The sequence below is a fragment of the Biomphalaria glabrata genome, chromosome 17 (genome assembly GCF_947242115.1).
Source record: "Biomphalaria glabrata chromosome 17, xgBioGlab47.1, whole genome shotgun sequence".
NCBI classification, from domain to species: Eukaryota; Metazoa; Mollusca; class Gastropoda; family Planorbidae; genus Biomphalaria; species Biomphalaria glabrata.
In genome coordinates, this window is record NC_074727.1 from 7,994,009 (window position 1) to 8,012,805 (window position 18,797).

The window sequence follows — 18,797 nt, forward strand, 5'->3', positions numbered from 1 at the left end:
AAGGCAAGAAAATGTTGGGACATTGAGTAGCACAGTATCGATTCAACTCTTGGCACATTATAGATTCAACTCTTGCAATATTGACATCTACAATAGTATCAGACTGAAGCTATTCTCAGGTCACATTTAAGACAGTTACTTGATTTTTTTTAGTATTAAACCCATATGCACATACAATACAAAGTTACGTTCCAGTTATATCCAAGTAGATGACGGGTCACTCACTTCACGCCCAACCAACTCCTGGACATATTATCCTCCCAGACTTGGAGACGCCCGATGACGGCTGACCGATTTGATGGTCATAGGAATGGGATGGAAAATGGGAGGAGAGGTGGTGTAAAAAGATGGACATCAACTGAGTTATCTACGTAATTCTCCTTTCCTCTCGTTTTCTTATCCAGCCATTTATCCTCCCACCCCCCACCCCTTGTGTTCATAGGAGATCATCTATTTTTGGAAGCACCGCGGGCCAACGTTCCAAGGTCTGATTGTGTGACAATTTATTCAGTGATAGAGTGTGACTGTCACGTCCCTAGTGACACCTCATTGTTTACAAATGAGGACATTGTACCTATCTCAAATCAGGTCAGCGTACCCACGCTTAAATGCCAGAAAGATGCCGATTAAAACTTAGCTCAAGACTACAGCAGGGAAACAAAATTAGCATAGCTTAAGTTACAAACACAGTTCCTAGCGACACCTCATCGTTCACAAAATGAGGACATTGTACCTATTTCAAATCAGGTCAGCGCACTCACGCTTTAATGCCAGAAAGACGCCGATTAAAGCTTAGTTCAAGGCTACAGCAGGGAGACATAATTAACGTAGGTTAAATTACAAAAACAATTAAAAGGAAAATTAAATGTAAACGGGTCAAGGAGTCAAGGATGGGTATTGAATTGTCACTGTTCTTTATCCTAAAGAAAGATATAAAAGGCGGACTGTTAGCTTGTGACGGGAGAGAGAGCTAGAAAGTTAGACTTAGTAGTCGCTAGTTTTTAAAGTAAATATTTACTCATTTTATTGAAAATTTCACTGAATCCTGTATCTGTTATATATATCTTTGTACATACATTTATTGTTTCAAGTTCAAGTTTTAAATAATTAAAACTAAAGAAAACGTATCAGCACTTTGTTACTTCATTACTTATTAAAGTGTTTGAACTATAATCAAGGCACCTCCGAACCCGCATATGTCACAAGTTTACAGCATCAAGATCTGCCATTTAAATAAACGTAATAAACACGTGACATAAATTGACACCTCCGACGGCTGCATGTACAACGAATTTATTCATCAACTTGATAACTACTACAGGATCAATACTTTCATCTGGCAACCTTTGACGTCTGCCACGATAACCAACCTGCATCGAAACAACTCTTTGACAGTTGTGTTGCATCAAACTAGAACTACAGACGATAGTTCTACGTCACTACTCAGCCTCTCATCACTACGAAGAAAACTTCACGTTCAAGTCTACAACTACATGTCTTTATGACAAGGTCAGTACAACCTTACGTCATTTTACAGGCTTGATCTATCAACTTAGATCGCCTTGTATATTTACTTACTAGCGACAAGTAATTGTTCTCAAATTGCCTAATCAAGCGGCAACTACAAGTGATAATCATCTTATCAATAATCATCTACAAAAATCATCTTATAACAACAATTTAGATGATGAAACATTGAACTATTGTGTATCTTAAATAACCAAAGAACATTTTAATTAAAGTATATTCAAGTCTACATTTATATTCAACTATCAATATTTAACAAAGTACAAGACTACTTGCTACTGAATTGCCATGGCAGCCAAAATGTTGACACTCCAAGATTTTCTCGAGATGGCCAAAGAATTAGCCATGCCTAAACCAGAAAGACTACAATGGGCAAAGCAAGAACTTGAAGAACATAAAAATGAAGTATTAGCACAACGAAAAGAAGAGATGGAGCACGAACTCCGTATCAAAGAAGAAGAACGCCTTATAAAAGAAAGAGACATCCAATTAGCTCAGGCACAAAAAGAAGCAGCGAATGCCCAACAAAGGTCTGCAGGTTTTGACAGATATAAACAAATGTCAAAAATGGCAAATTTTCAAGAATCGAAAGACAATATTGATTCTTATCTGATGCGTTTTGAAGAACTAGCAAAAGCATCAGGTCTACCTGAAGAACAATACTCTAGAACTCTCATGAGCCTTCTTACGGGTAAAGCCATAGACATTTGCATTCAACTTCCAGCGCACGAACTAGACAACTATAGCAATGTCAAAGAAGCACTCCTGAGACAGTATGGCGCTACACAAGATGCATACAGAAAAAAGTTCTATACAGAAAGGCCTCGACAAGAAGATGATCCATTAATATTTGTATCAAACATGACAATGTGGTTTGATAGGTGGATCTCCTTGTCAAAAATAGAAAATTCATACGAAAATCTGAGAGAGCATGTCATCATAGATGCCATCACACATGCACACTCAGAAGATATTCAATCCTTTATCATTGAAAGACAACCAAAAGACATTCAAACTTTGACTCAAATAGTACGACAATACAGGGCAGCATATCCAAACAAACCTATTAAACAGTCTGCAGAAGAGAATTTCATCTGTTATAGCAAAGAAACCAGAACACCACGATTCTCAAGACCAGAAAAAACGCCAATATGTACAAACTGTAATTTCAAAGGACATTATGCTTCACAATGTAAAACCAGAGACATAGAATGCAGTTACTGTCATCTTAAAGGTCACTACGCAAACGAATGTAGAAAGAAACTAAACAACTTAAGTGACAGATCCAAAGAAAAACAAGCAGCCAGGTACCAGCCACAATCTACAAGAAATCAAAACTATGGTAATCAAAACTATGGTAATCAAAACAAATTCTACAACAGAAAACCTAGATCTGAACACGCAACAATGACTATAGTTACAAAGTCTAAAGGTCTAGAATACTATCCAGGCTTAGTTGGAAACCAGAAAGTGGAAGTGATCAGAGACACAGGTTCGACATCCGTGGTCGTACATTCAAAATTTGTTAAGACTCATCAATACACAGGCAAATATGTTGCGGCTACAGCTTTCAATGGTACAGTCAGCAATCTACCTGTAGCAGAAATTAACATTACAACACCTTTCTACAGTGGTGATGTAGAAGCACTAGTATCAGACAATTTACCTGTAAATCTGTTGATTGGCAACATTAAAGGAGTTCGTGATTGCACTCAACGAGACCTACAAGACTGGTCGAAAGCCATAAAAGTAAGCCAAGAATGTAACGCAGTCATTACAAGATCAATGACAAAAGAAAACATTGAATCAGAAAATCTACAGAATGAATCAAACTCAAATCAACAAAATGACAACGCAACCAAAGAAACTACAGATCAAGAAACCACTAATCAAAATGAAATGACTAGCAATTCAAACATCCCACCTGAATTCAACAATAAAGAATTTAAAGAAGAACAAAAGAAAGATCCTACTCTATCAAGACTATACAAAAAAGCACAGACCAATATAAATCCAGAAACAAACAATGAACCATATCTTGACAACGGAATGCTTATGAAACGAAGCAAAAACAAAAATGAAATCATTGAACAAATAGTCGTACCACAAACATACAGAAAGACAATAATTGAATCAGGACACAGCAAACCTTTTTCTGGACATATGGCTGTATCCAGAACAAAGAAAAGAATTCTACAACATTTCTATTGGCCAAGCATAACGAAAGATGTAAAGAAGTTCGTCAGTACATGTCATATTTGTCAAATGAAAGGACCTAAAGGTAGACACACTCAAGCACCAATTCAAACTGTAGAACTCACAGACAAACCATTCCAGAAAGTCGCCATTGACATTATTGGACCCATACCAATTGAATCAGCAAGAAAGCATAAATACATACTTACTTTAGTTGATACATGTACAAGATGGCCAGAAGCAATACCATTAGTCAACATAACAGCTATTGACATTACCAGAGCTTTGTCAGAAATTTTCTCCAGAACCGGACTACCAGAGGTGATACTAAGTGACCGAGGGGGACAATTTACAGCGGAAATCACGAAAGCATTCATGGACATGTACAAAATAAAGATGAAATTTACAACGGCCTACCACCCACAGAGTAACGGGCTCTGCGAACGTATGAATTCTAGTTTGAAGCAAATCATATCAAAAATAGCAAATGACAACCCACAAAATTGGGATCTTTTAATACCAGCAGCACTTTTTGCTTACCGAGAAAGTCAACAAGAAACTACAGGTTTTTCTCCATTTGAAATGCTCTACGGCGCAAATCCGAGAGGACCTATGGCAGCACTAAAAGAATCATTAATGGCACCAAGACAGAATGCAACAGCAACAAAAACAGCATTTCAACATGTCATAGACACTCGAAATATGGTCATTCAAGCATGTCAAAAAGCTAAACAAGAAACAGCAAAAGCCAACATAGCTACCCAAAGACGAGTAAACGAAAGCAGAACTTTGAGAAAATTAGAACCAGGAGATAAAGTGAGACTATTATTGCCAGATAAAAAGAACAAGTTTTTTATTCAATGGCAAGGACCATTTTTAGTTACCAAGAAAGTCACAGACGTAGACTATGAAATTGAAATAAACAACAAAAAGAAAGTCTATCACATCAATATGCTACATAAATATAATGAAGAAATGCAAGAAAATGAAACAGTGCAAGACACAATTACATGTTTGACTATTCTTCAAGAAAGTGATTCAAATGATACACAAGAACTCATACTCCCGAATCCAATATCAACACAAACAGAATCATGGAAAGACATAAAATTGAACAATTTATCATGTCAAAGAAAGCAAGACGTATCAGAAATACTAAAGAATTACTCAGCAATTTTTACCGACGTTCCAGGCAAAACATCAGTTATCGAACATGAGATCAATTTGACTAGCGACAAACCAACAAAACAAAGACCATATCCAGTTCCAATACATTATAGAGACTTTCTACAAAAAGAAATCAACCAATTACTACAACAAGGCATAATTGAACATTCAAATTCGCCCTACGCAGCACCTATCGTACTTGTGAAACGACACAATGCTACAACACCTAGAATGTGTGTAGACTTTAGGCAACTCAACAAAATTACTTGCCTAGACTCTTACCCTATGCCTAATCCAGAAGATCTCATGACACAGTTTGCTGAAGCAAAATTTTTTACAAAAATAGATCTTTCAAGGGGATATTACCAAATTCCAATGAAAGAACAATGTAAACCATACACAGCTTTCACTACTGCATTTGGACTATTCCAATTTAACTACATGCCATTTGGTTTAGTCAATGCAAGTAGCACATTCAACAGAGCAATACACCGACTATTCGGACAAAGAAAAGATACTGTTTCATATATAGACGACATATGTATCTTTCACAAATCTTGGGAAGAACATTTGCAAGGACTAAAAGAAATCTTTCATGAACTAAGACAGCATGGCTTCACTATCAAACCAAGCAAAATGGAACTAGCCATGAATGAAGTAACATTTTTAGGTTACAAAGTAAGCTACAACTCTTTAAAACCTCAAGATGAAATCATCAAGAGAATATTAGACATTCAAGTGCCTAAGACAAAGAAACAAATCAGGAGTATACTAGGACTATGCAATTTCTACCGATGTTTCATACCTAATTACACGACTCTCACATCGCCCTTGACAAACCTTACCAAGAAAGGTCAACCAAACAAAGTACTTCATTCACAAGAACTGGAAGACACTATAACGAGAATCAAGGACACCTTTTCACACGAGTCCATTCTCAAGTTACCAGACCAAAACAAAACATTTCACCTTGCGACGGACGCGTCCTCCGAAGCGATCGGAGCCTGTTTAATGCAAGAGCACAATGGAACACTACATCCCGTGTTCTATATTAGCAGGAAATTGTTACCAGCAGAAACCAGATACTCTACAATTGAAAGAGAGTGTTTAGCGATAGTTTGGTCCATAAATCGCTTTACCAAGTATCTGTTAGGCAAACCATTCAACCTACTTACAGACCATTTTCCTCTCCAATTTCTAAACACTAGAAAACTGGCTAACAGCAGACTAACACGATGGAGTTTAATGTTAACAGACTACCAGTTTACTGTAAAAACCATACCAGGGAAGATGAACGTCTTAGCAGACACCCTGTCGAGATGTACTTAGATTACAGCTACCAGAAACAAAACTTGGACATTTTTGTTTTGATTTAAATTTGATTCATACATTGACTAAAAATGATTATATATGAAATGTATATGTCATTCACTTTATTACTATAATAATTTTTTTCTTGATTTTTTTTTCTGCATTTGCCATGCTTACATGTTATTATTGTGAAGAATTTTAAAACTAGAATACTGTATTTTATTGAATATTATAACTGATTTTTATACACGGAAGAAGTATCTGTAATATCATTGTACGTTAGTAACATTATTATATATAAGATTGAGCGGTTGCAGTTCCGTTTTACTCAACATGCGTCCCGCTTAGGAAGAGGGGGGTATATGTCACGTCCCTAGTGACACCTCATTGTTTACAAATGAGGACATTGTACCTATCTCAAATCAGGTCAGCGTACCCACGCTTAAATGCCAGAAAGATGCCGATTAAAACTTAGCTCAAGACTACAGCAGGGAAACAAAATTAGCATAGCTTAAGTTACAAACACAGTTCCTAGCGACACCTCATCGTTCACAAAATGAGGACATTGTACCTATTTCAAATCAGGTCAGCGCACTCACGCTTTAATGCCAGAAAGACGCCGATTAAAGCTTAGTTCAAGGCTACAGCAGGGAGACATAATTAACGTAGGTTAAATTACAAAAACAATTAAAAGGAAAATTAAATGTAAACGGGTCAAGGAGTCAAGGATGGGTATTGAATTGTCACTGTTCTTTATCCTAAAGAAAGATATAAAAGGCGGACTGTTAGCTTGTGACGGGAGAGAGAGCTAGAAAGTTAGACTTAGTAGTCGCTAGTTTTTAAAGTAAATATTTACTCATTTTATTGAAAATTTCACTGAATCCTGTATCTGTTATATATATCTTTGTACATACATTTATTGTTTCAAGTTCAAGTTTTAAATAATTAAAACTAAAGAAAACGTATCAGCACTTTGTTACTTCATTACTTATTAAAGTGTTTGAACTATAATCAAGGCACCTCCGAACCCGCATATGTCACAAGTTTACAGCATCAAGATCTGCCATTTAAATAAACGTAATAAACACGTGACAGTGACAACCTGGCCGTACAAGCTTCCCCTTGCCTCCTTCTGATGACGCCAAGACAAACGTATTGGAAAACAAAAGAAGAGCCAAGGGCAGAGGATGGATCAAACCAATGCATTCCATGTCTAAAATTGATCAAACCAATGGGTTCCATGTCTACACTTGATCAAACCAATGGGTTCCATGTCTACACTTGATCAAACCAATGGGTTCCATGTCTACACTTGATCAAACCAATGGGTTCCATGTCTACACTTGATCATACTAATGCATTCCATGTCTAAAATTGATCAAACCAATGGGTTCCATGTCTACACTTGATCAAACCAATGGGTTCCATGTCTACACTTGATCAAACCAATGGGTTCCATGTCTACACTTGATCAAACCAATGGGTTCCATGTCTACACTTGATCATACTAATGCATTCCATGTCTAAAATTGATCAAACCAATGGGTTCCATGTCTACACTTGATCAAACCAATGGGTTCCATGTCTACACTTGATCATACTAATGCATTCCATGTCTAAAATTGATCAAACCAATGGGTTCCATGTCTACACTTGATCAAACCAATGGGTTCCATGTCTACACTTGATCAAACCAATGGGTTCCATGTCTACACTTGATCAAACCAATGGGTTCCATGTCTACACTTGATCATACTAATGCATTCCATGTCTAAAATTGATCAAACCAATGGGTTCCATGTCTACACTTGATCAAACCAATGGGTTCCATGTCTACATTCAAAATGTTTATTCAGTAACGAGATCAACAGATGGAGCGTCAGAACAGCTTCAAAGTACTTGCTACGTGACTTTGTTTAAAACATATTTTGTACATGTTGTCTAAGGTTTGAAGAAAGATAACTATAAAAAAACCATAGTGTATTGATTGTGCGCTCGAGTACTTCAAACACTTCTATCCCTATACCGAAAGAGCAGTCAACCTGTTCTGTATACAGTTTGATGGTTGTTTGTTATCTATGGTGAATGGTCTGCTTTCAGTCCGAATTAGTATGGCGATTGGACCCCATGAGGACTTGCTAACTACTGTCAAAAATCGCTAATTAAAATTCTATGATCATATTACAAGGTACCAGGATTAAGAAGAAGAGGAAGAGAGAGAAAGAAGACAGCATAAAGGAAGACAGCATAAAGGAATGGACGGGACTGCCATTGAAGGAGATTCTGTCCAAGGCAAAAGACAGACGGGTTTGGAGAGGGACGGTCAACAGATCTAGATCTCTTGTGGTGCCCCAACGCCCACCAGACAAAGGGAAATGTGAAGGTGAATGGTTAAAATGTTCAACACTGACGGTCGTTGTGACTGTTGTACAGAGAAGTCAACTACTATGATACATACAACGGAGCTAATGTGTCAACAGTGTAAGAGTTACACATTATTTGAGAAAATTCCTAACATTCAACATAATAAAAATAATTCTCTAGACAAACCAAAGATTCAATTCTTATTTTTAAACTCATTTTAACCTCAAGAGTCCAGCAACTGGCTCTAACTAGTGTTCCAATATCTGAAGACATCATTTTCTATCACATAATCTGCAATTCTGTGTCCATCATAGAAACTATTCCATCCCCCAGACCAGGCAGTAAGATTTACGGCTTGCTGGGGAAGATACAGAGCCATACATCCATGCCTTGAGAATGATTGGGATCAGGTTCATGGCAAGAATACAGCAGCAGACACATACAAAACATATCACGTGACTGTCAAGGAAATTACGTTCTGAGAGCAGAAGTAAGAATTCAGAATATTTTTTTTTTAATTTTTCCCTTCCTTCTGTTTATATCAAAATTTTAAAAGTAAAATTTGCTGATCAAGTTTATATAGAATTGTATATATAAACGAAAATAGCCATTCTATGACAATTTATGCATAAACAAGTGCAAGTTTTGTGGATTAAGTTTGACAATGAAACAAAACATATTGTTAAAATAAAATCTCATTGTTATACTACACATCGTTACAGAATAACTAGATCCATTTCCTAAAAGTTATACACTTCCCTATTGTCTTGCAATCATAATTATACATTCTCAAATCTCAATAATTAAAGGCATCCCTCACTTAATTGCTTTCACTGACATCACACATCTTCATTGCATTCACTGACATCACGCATCTGCATTTCATTCACTGACATCACACATCACAATTGCATTCACTGACATCACACATCTTCGTTGCATTCAATGACATCACACATCTTCGTTGCATTCAATGACATCACACATCTTCATTGCTTTTACTGACATCACACATCTTCGTTGCATTCACTGACATCACACATCTTCGTTGCATTCACTGACATCATAAATCTTCGTTGCATTCACTGACATCACACATCTTCGTTGCATTCACTGACATCACACATCTTCGTTGCATTCACTGACATCATAAATCTTCGTTGCATTCACTGACATCACACATCACAATTGCATTCACTGACATCACACATCTTCGTTGCATTCACTGACATCATACATCTTCGTTGCATTCACTGACATCATAAATCTTCGTTGCATTCACTGACATCATAAATCTACGTTGATTCACTGACATCACACATCTTCGTTGCATTCAATGACATCACACATCTTCATTGCTTTTACTGACATCACACATCTTCATTGCTTTTACTGACATCACACATCTTCGTTGCATTCACTGACATCACACATCTTCGTTGCAATCCGATTTCTCACATCGACACCCCCATATTTTCAATAGCACATCAACAAACAGACATACGGTATTAGTCTATACTTCCTCTAATCACACACCCATCACAAATCATTAACCAAGTCATCTGTTGTAAGAAATGATCATCCTATGAGATCCGAGGAATTCAATCCGTCCCGAGGAGCAGACGATAAAATAAAACAAGCGCGCGAAAACTTTCCCAGAATGCCACGAAAAGAACTGTAAGAATCTCGTTCGAAAAAAGGTTTCCTTCTTTGAAGATGAGAAACTCCTACATTAGAACCCAATAAACCACAGCACTTCGTAGTATAGTGGGGAAATAAAAATCATGAACTAAGCTGAAAAAAGCGATAAGAAAATGAAAACATCGCGAAACAAAACAGCGAGTTGGTAAAATCAATCCAGCCGGCGCGTTGAAGAAAACTCACTCTTCAAGTCAGTGGTAACGGGAGACAGAACTTTGAGAGAGACCACGGGAGCAAGAGAGGAATAATTGTCCGGTCAGGGAGGAAAGGAGAGGGAGCCAGTGATCAGCGTCTGACGGACACAAAGACTAAACGTTGTGGAAGGGGCCGAGGAGGGCGCCCCTTTTACCAGGGGGGGGGAGGGGCGCCGCAGCTTAGAGAAATGGGACCACCAATTATCGATTTCTTTCAAGCAATGATTACAAAAAATCAAAAAGTGTGGATGGGTTGGGGGGGGGGAGGGGATTCTGCATTTTTTTTATATTGGTTATCGCAGTGTAAGCTTGGTGGTCAATCTGATGGCCAGTGTCAAAGTTACAGCTCTTTGTACGAGATGGCCGCTGGATTTGGTCGAGCGCGGAGACATTTTTTCAAAAGAGTACTTTTAATAAACCTTTAAACAATCAATTTCTTATGAATTTTAAATGTGAACCAATCTACAGAACTAAAAACGTATGTACCAAGGGAAATTATAACCAAACATGTTTTAAGTGCAACATTTTGAACAGAACTGGTCAAGCAGTAGAGACCCTCGCGGCCGAAACAACTATTCATTGTTTTGTGGACAAGTTTCGGACATACCTTCAGAACTAAGATTTATTACGTACAAGTCCAAGCCTACTGCAAGACTGCTGGGAATGGAAGAAGCTAGGGACCCTCGGGACAACTTCCGAGGCGCATACCACAAGACCCTATTTATATCAGAGATATTGTATGTATCCAAATCCAAGGATACACGCCATCTTTGTAAGAACATGGAATACTAGAGGCTGGTCTTTGTGTTGGCGCCACTGCACCAGTTTCCTCTCCGTACCTTTGAAAACAAAAATATGAATAACGCATGCCCTATTCACCCGAAGGTATAGCAAGCGATGAGCTATAGTGATGATCAGAGTGTCCGTCACCCTTCGTAACTCAGAAGAAGGCGGTGGGGCGAGGTTTAATGAAGGAGGTCTACGAAAAAAGAAACACGAAATCAGAAAAAAAAAATCTATCTACATACATAACGTTTTTGAATAGAGCTTTTTAAATGTCATCTCTGTCATCAACTAGACGAGCGCAGCAGACGGAAAATTAAAGGGACAGAATAATCTGCATGAATGAGCAATTGAAAGCAATTATACTCTCCCTTTCCCCCCACTGTCAAGATCCTAAATTTTTAATAGCTTGAAACTGAAAATGGAGGAGTCTCGCAACAATGTTACTCTCCACTCCAATCATAAGATCCAATCATTTTATCTCTGTTTATGTTCTTCCTTCCTTTTTTTTTTTGCGAAGAAATACAATAGTCGCATTCATAATAATATATATTATTTTTTTAATCCCAGAAAGCCAATCTGAATAAATAATACAAAAACAATCCTAGTGACATTTCGCAATAGCAACAAACCAACGCTAGCAGAGGATCTGAAAACAATTTGTCTGATGATGTACTTTACCTTTGGTCCACAGCTTCTTCTAGAAATGCGTTTATGAGCTGAAGTCTCGAGAAAACAAGATAAAAGACTGAACACAGTCATTTGTTTCTATCTACCAAGTACTACGTATCTTGCATGAAATCCTCTTTCAAGTTGTATTATTGCAGGCCTTATCTCTAAGCTGTTAGTAAAAAGGTAGATTGATTTTTGTTTCTACAAGTCTAAATGATGTCTTTATTAGTACGTGTTGGATTACAGTCTACGTTGTCTGAGCCTTCTTTCGGTAGACTAGCTGGTACATATGAAAGCTTTAGAACTCGCGGGAAGGGCTGGATCAGCAGACGGTGATCAAACGGAAGTAGATGAAAGAGCCAAGAGAACGCTAGCCAACATGAAATGAAAGGGAAAGAAAGCGAACTGTTGATTTAGATCTTACCTACTTCAGTAGTCTTCCCCCTAGGCTAACGACTTTAGGATTCGATTAAATGCCGCCTGGGTCAGGAGTTTGGACTTTTCTATGACCACTTGAAGATAACCGAGTGTGTATGAGTGTCCGAGTGGCGTGCTGACCATCCTCACTGACCGGTGGTCAACGTCACGCGGCGCGTTTAGATCATGGTGTTCAATAACAGTTATGGGAGGGAGATCTGAAGGGGTACTTTTAAAAGTAGCAGCAAACATTGCACGGTATCGCAGCGGTGTCCCAACAGCTTGCCACAGCTAAAATCAGTGGTGTTTGACCAAGACAGGTGACAGATTACATCGTATCAGTCAGTGTCACTAGATGGCGCCAAATCTGCCATTACCAGTGTAACCTTACACTATCAAAAGCACCCGGATGCCAAGAGAAAAAAAAAACGACGATAATACCGGACATTGTTCATGGCACCAAAAGTTAATGGATGACGTGGCAAGGCCATCGGCAAAAGACGGAAGTTTGCTCCAGTTAGTTCAGTTCATGTCCATTGTCTATTTATCTGTCAGGGAATGAGACTATTTAAAATGACACGAGTTCAGGACATAAACTAAATGCATTTTGTCTTTGTTTCCATTGAACATGTCAGCTTAGTGGCTAAATCGTAAAGCCTACTCAAAGGTCTTAAAGTAAACAACTGTAGCCCGATGTCTCGCTTACTAACACGTCATGCATGACAACATACGTTTTTAGTAACAAGAAGAATATTTTTTTTTTAAATCCTTTAAAAAAATTATCAAAGGGAAAGAACTCCACCCTTACAACTATACCTCTCAGTAATGTGGAAGTTATTTCCACATTTGATATAAAAATAATTATTAATTAATTGACTTATTGGTTCAATTTTAATTTTTTTAAAGTTACAATCGATAATTGTATAAAGGTTTAACTTGACCCGAGCATGGGTGTGGGAGAACTAATGGGTACACTTTTTTTTATTACCAGACAGAGTGAGTTGATATAAGCTTTGTACAAAATGTTGAAAATCAGACAGCAACCATTTAAAACTATAAGGCGCGTTGTTTTCAACTGAGAATAATTGCACTTAAATTTGATTAATGTCCTTATAACTAATGAAGACTATGATTAGTGGATTGCTGTGACCCTTCCTAATGTTTGTTACCAGCGCAATATAGAATTAAATAAAGTAATAGCAGTATAGTATTTGGTAGTTATCACTTTCCCTTTTTCACTCAATGTCTAGAGACTTTTCACAAACTTAAAACGGGCCCAACTAAAACAGCTTCCGACTCAAGTCTCCCAAGCACATTTTTAGGGGATATTCTCTGAATCGGAAAACGTGCGTCTTTTGATTTGCTCTGTCCATCTGAGGTGACCAGAGCCCACGAGCCACTGTTGACTGACTGACTAATGGTATTGATTGAACTTTTAACCTCGGTGAAAGCGACAAGCTGTGGGTGGACAACTCCAGCGGCTCGAGTGTTTGTGTAAGGGGAGAAAGGGAACGGTCACTTCTGACCACTATGGTCACCCTCAGGACCAACACTGACCCGATGTTAGGGGTTTGATGACAGGTTACAGCACACTGGTCAGTGACGGCTGGTGCTTTGAGAAAGACAACTACATCGCAATGAACCAACAATTGTCTTTCTACTGCACCTGAAAATTGCCCTTTTAGAATTTTCCTAACTATGAGTAACCCTCGCCCCCCACCCTTCCTCAACCAAAAAAATGGACTGATTATAAAAATATAAAATACAAAAAAGTATTCAATGAGTAGGTCTAGTCTGTGTTCTTAGAGTTCTCTGTTTCGACAATACGTTCAAAACAAACACTAACGTAGAAAAAGGGGGACATGTTGGCGGGAATCCTAACATCCTGATCTATTTCATGATCATTGTACAAATGATTCTTAATATTCTTACTAGTAAAAATGCCATTTAAAACTTATTTATTATTAATAGTAATTTATTAATAGAAAATGATAAATGGGTGATTTTAAAAATTAGCATGCTTAATTAGGTCTTAGGTGCATCACGTACGCCTTCCCGTACCCCAGTTTGGGAAGCACTGCTATAAATGATAATAATGAATGTACACAAATAGAAAGCACCTAGCTATTACGTTCGTTGTTTTGTACAATTATTAGGAAAGTATAATACTACAGTGAGATGTTTATTTGCCAGCTGTAAAGAGAAGATGTAAATTGACATTTGACAAAAGAACGTAGCCAATCGCTTCCCAGGAACCGAGCAACGTAAAGTAATAGTTTGATCATATAGAAATAAATACTACGGCAAACCTGCTTAATTGCACAGCTAGATGTGTTTATATTATTACAGTTATTATGAATAGAAACAAATGAAACACCTGCGTTCATAAAGAAGCACATATGCCTTCGGGTCATTGAACTGACTTTGTGAGTGAGTTATGAAATGTGGAAGGTATACATGTAGTGTAACTGAGTTGATTTTCTGCGTGCGTCAGAAGGTCATGTCCAGTGTGTTTGTGTTTCATGTCCAGTGTGTGTGTGTGTGTGTGTCCAGTAATGCATCAGTGTTCTGTGAGACGTGGTGGTTTCATTCACTGTTTACTGTAGTCTAATTTTGTCGAATAAAGCCATGTTATTGGTATACTAGAATTTGTTGTTTCATTACAATACATTTACACGAGCTTCTACGGTAAACGTTCAAATCCATAAATCGTTTTGTTTAAAGTATCCTCTACAAACTAGATTGGACTAGACTCTAGAAAGTGCACCTACATTTTCTTAGCTCATGTGACAGTGCACTTTGTGGAGGCTTTCTTCTTCTCTTCTTCGTCTCTCTCTCTCTCTCTCCTCTCACACACTTTCATGACGCTGTTTGTCGTGATTTACTCTCTAGGCTCAGTACTTCTCCCTGGCGCCCCCTTGCCATCCCCGCGCGTCATTTAATCAGTCTGATGCACCCGAAGCCATCAGATGATGAATGAGCGAGTTGTTCTCAAGCCTTCTGCACCCCTTCGACTCCCCCCCCCCCCCAACTCAACAGTCTGGTCAGAAGTGAAGGGGAGAAGAGAGGGAGAAAAGAAGGACCTGGCGGTTCCACGGAGGTTGATGGGTGGTGATGCGTAAGAGCGCCCCTCTCTCCCTACCATGTCTCAAGACGTTGCTCGCCCCCTTTCGGTTGGCATGTCACAATCTATCTTTCTGCTGGCCATCTCAGCATGACAGTCTTATCTGTGACAACAGCGCGTGTCAGTCACATTCCTTGCTGTGTCATTCAGCTCTGACAGTCGCTGATTGCAATGTTTCCTTCTTCTATGAGTTCTACATTTGTCTTTCCATCTGGTCAATGACTTTATCGCAGGGTCGCTTCAACGTTCTTGGGAAACATGGGCTTGGCCATCTTTGCATTTTTTTAGTCAGCATGAATTCATTACTGACACATCCCACTTCTCTCTACGTATCCCAATAATAACTGACACATCCCACTTCTCTCTACGTATCCCAATAATAACTGACACATCCCACTTCTCTCTACGTATCCCAATAATAACTGACACATCCCACTTCTCTCTACGTATCCCAATAATAACTGACACATTCCACTTCTCTCTACGTATCCCAATAATAACTGACACATCCCACTTCTCACTACGTATCCCAATAATAACTGACACATCCCACTTCTCTCTACGTATCTCAACAATAACTGACACATTCCACTTCTCTCTACGTATCCCAATAATAACTGACACATTCCACTTCTCTCTACGTATCCCAATAATAACTGACACATCCCACTTCTCTCTACGTATCTCAACAATAACTGACACATTCCACTTCTCTCTACGTATCTCAACAATAACTGACACATTCCACTTCTCTCTACGTATCCCAATAATAACTAACACATCCCACTTCTCACTACGTATCCCAATAATAACTGACACATCCCACTTCTCTCTAGGTATCTCAACAATAACTGACACATTCCACTTCTCTCTACGTATCCCAATAATAACTGACACATTCCACTTCTCTCTACGTATCCCAATAATAACTGACACATCCCACTTCTCTCTACGTATCTCAACAATAACTGACACATTCCACTTCTCTCTACGTATCCCAATAATAACTGACACATTCCACTTCTCTCTACGTATCCCAATAATAACTGACACATCCCACTTCTCACTACGTATCCCAATAATAACTGACCACACCAATAACCCTCGAGCACAACTTTCGCACATAGACCTGTGCTGCGTGACACATTTCACTAAAATTTCCTAAAGATCTATTCAATTATAGTTGAATTATTTTAATCATGTAACCCCGTTGTTCAGCCTGAGGGGAACTAACAAGTACATTGCATTTGTCTTATTACTAAATATCAGTGATATCACTTTTGCATATGGCCGCCCCCCAAGGAAAGGTAAAGCACAATCTCTTTCTTTTAACTATGAATGTTTGGTTTACTCTCTGAATATATAAACAAAAATGTTTTGTTTTACCCTCAACTTTTTACCGCCCTTCTAAATATCAAAAGTTTAGAGTGTAAAGTCAATCCCAAGATATTGCGATTCCGTGCGACAATAATTCAATGTGTAACTCTGTAGTTAATCTCAAAGACCTATACTCAATACTACAGAAGCGTAATACTACAGAAGCGTGATAGAACAGCCAGCTGATGATATACGACTGACGCAGTTACGGAGACTAGTCGTGATGTTGAGACTGTTATTAAAACAGCTTCATGCCTGATCCCTGTAGACTAGAACTAATCAATACAGGCTACTCTCATGAAACCAAGAACTAGTAGATGTACAAACAGTCCAACAAAATAGCTGAGTCCATGTAGTGTTCAGTTTTCTTTTTCTGTAACACAAATTGCACGTACATCGTAGATCAAAGCAATGGGAAAAATTAGCTAAAAAAAAATGGAAATGGGGAACAAAATGCCGTAGAGTGTTGGTACTTTTCACCTTTTGGTGTAACATAGTCATTCAGCCCTGAGACAGTTCAGATAAAAACCTTCTTGAACGTCGTACAAAGGTAGAAGAAAGAAAAAGTAAAGAAACAACAGGCACAAGAAATGACTATTCAGCAACTAGGAGTGGACGCGCACAACAGGCACAAGAAATGACTATTCAGCAACTAGGAGTGGACGCGCACAGCAGGCACAAGAAATGACTATTTAGCAACGATGAGTGCACGCGCAAGAAAACAGAACAACCGAGAATGGAGACATCTGGTCATTCAAATACTTCTGGTATCTTGCTCAGCTTTTCTCAGTTCCTATGCACATCAACTTGAGGCGCGGTGGCTGAGAGGTAAAGCCTTTGGTTTTCGAACACGGTCCTGGGTTCGAATCTCAGTAAAGATTCGAATTTTGAATTTTGGAATTTTTAGGGCGCCTCTGAGTCCATCCAGCTCTAATGGGTACTTGACATTAGTTGGGAAAAAGTATTGGCGGTTGGTCGTTGTGCTGGCGACATGACACCCTCGTTAACCATTGGTCACAGAAACTGATGACCTTTCCATCATCTTCATAATAGATTGCAAGGTCTGAAAGGGGAACTTTATTTCATGCACGGCTGCTTGTCTGTGGAGAGTGACCGACTAAAAGTTTATCCGCCAACCTAATACAAATATTCGTTATAAGTTTTGCCATTAATTTTGAGTGATCATAGTTTGATTATATACAACAGACTTCCTCCCCTTATCTAGAGTTAGAATGTTCAAACTCTTCACCAAAGCAGTCATCTCCTGACAGAATTACAATGTCTAGCTCAACCAGCAACAGTCCTTTTTATTAAAGAACAACATCTCAGCATCGATTTCAGGACACTAGTAAAATCCATCTATTTATTTAGGGCTTCAATGTTCCCACAGTCTTAGACTGTACTGTCGGCGCGATAGACACACAGTCAGCGTGTGAAGAGATAGACTTATTATTGACATGGCCTACAGAAAACATAGATGTATTTATTGAGACGCTGGCCAGGGATCTAGCGGCGATGTACTAGTAGAGCAATGCTTCTCAAAGAGTCGCCTACCGGTGCGGCCCATTCCTCCTAGCGCTTGGCAAAGGAGTCAGAGGGGACTAGTTTTATGAGACCTCAGTTAAATTGAGTTTTGTTTTCACACCAGTTACGAAAGAAGCAAAAAGAAGAAGAAATATTATTTTGTTTTGTCTGTTTGAACAAATCTAGTTTGGTAAAGGAAGATTATACAACTTTCTTTTCTATTTCGACAATCTTAATTTGTAAGATATTAAAAATAAAAAAAAAGTGTATTAAAAATGAAAGTGTTGGTTAGGTATTGGTGGCGAGTACATGGTGTCTGTCTGAGACCAATGGGGAGTGAGTTCCAAACCTTTAGTCCATACACACCCCGCACCATGTGAATCTGCTTACAACGTTCCCATAGACATCACTGAGAAATATTTACACAACAAAAACAAACT

The 18,797-nt window shown here is 38.4% G+C and overlaps 1 protein-coding gene across 12 annotated transcripts in view; it reads right to left on the reverse strand.

The window, feature by feature from the left end:
- LOC106071594 (kinesin-like protein KIF13B) overlaps positions 1–18,797 on the reverse strand; it is a 325,865-nt gene that overhangs the window by 75,722 nt on the left and 231,346 nt on the right. The window lies entirely within an intron of this gene.